Source organism: Saccopteryx bilineata, chromosome 6 (assembly GCF_036850765.1).
Source record: "Saccopteryx bilineata isolate mSacBil1 chromosome 6, mSacBil1_pri_phased_curated, whole genome shotgun sequence".
NCBI classification, from domain to species: domain Eukaryota; kingdom Metazoa; phylum Chordata; class Mammalia; order Chiroptera; family Emballonuridae; genus Saccopteryx; species Saccopteryx bilineata.
Genome location: NC_089495.1, coordinates 17,301,228 through 17,302,468, shown reverse-complemented (window position 1 = coordinate 17,302,468; position 1,241 = coordinate 17,301,228). Strand labels below are relative to the sequence as shown.

General features: G+C 49.0%; 1 non-coding gene across 1 annotated transcript; it reads right to left on the bottom strand.

The window, feature by feature from the left end:
• Nucleotides 1–912: 912 nt before the first annotated feature.
• On the bottom strand, nucleotides 913–988 carry TRNAT-GGU (transfer RNA threonine (anticodon GGU)). The gene has a single exon. It is a non-coding gene; the product is annotated as a tRNA-Thr (tRNA).
• Between the last annotated feature and the right edge of the window lie 253 nt (nucleotides 989–1,241).

Here is a 1,241-nt window from a genome sequence, read left to right as displayed (position 1 = left end):
AAGCCACCCTTCAAATAGGAATTTAACTAGTTCAAACCTTGCATCCAGAAACATATGGGTGTATTATATTAAAAAGAGACCAAAGGTCACTTGCGTGAGCTCCCACCACAACTTAATGAGTAACCCAATTGTAGTTGCAGCCTGTCCCAGGAATGAAGTACCTATCAGTCTGGAATTTCCTGGTCAGCCCTAGTGAGGTCCTCCTCTGCCTGGTAAGACCCTTGCCTCCCTCCAAGAGAAGATGACCTTGCTGAAATAACCCACTCTTAACTTTCTTGTCTCACCCCTATTCCTGCCTGTAGAAGTCCACAGAGCAGTTTTATTGTGGGGGAACCCGGAGAGGGGAGTGGGGTTAGGGGTTGGGGGAGGTTAGAAGGGAAAGAGGAATGGGAGGGGAAGGGAGAGAGGGAGAGCACCAGAGCACCTTTATAGTTATTAGATGGGATGTTGCCTGATTCGTGAATTATTTAATAAACTAATTAGGTCTTTAAATTTACTCAGTTAAATATTTGCTCAACAGGTGAGTTTTTAAACCTTGTCTAATGTGTCTTTTTTCCAACACAAGCAATTCAGTTCTTACCTAACACTGACTAGGGGTCTTATAAATTAAACTCAGTTCTTTTTTTTGTATTTTTTCTGAAGCTGGAAACGGGGAGGCAGTCAGACAGACTCCCACATGCGCCCGACCGGGATCCACCCGGCATGCCCACCAGGGGGCGATGCTCTGCCCATCCGGGGCATTGCTCTGTTGTGACCAGAGCCAGTCTAGCGCCTGAGGCAGAGGCCATGGAGCCATCCTCAGCGGCCGGGCCATCTTTGCTCCAATGGAGCCTTGGCTGCAGGAGAGGAAGAGAGAGACAGAGAGGAAGGAGAGGGGGAGGGGTGGAGAAGCAGATGGGTGCTTCTCCTGTGTGCCCTGGCCGGGAATCGAACCCGGGACTTCCGCACACCAGGCCGACGCTCTACCACTGAGCCAACCGGCCAGGGCCTAAACTCAGTTCTTAAAGAGTATCAGGTGGCATAGGTTAGGGGCTCAGTCTCACCAGACTGCCCCACTCCAGATGCCAAATCCAAATCCAGATGTTATGTACTTCTGACAACTGGTTATAAATTGGAGTTTCCCATGACTTCCATCTCAGGGTCCATCAAAGTAATAGAGAGGCTGATGTTTCAAACTAAAACTGGAAATATCGACCTTCGTGCTGTCTGTCACTATTTCAGCCAAACAAGCAGAGACAGGG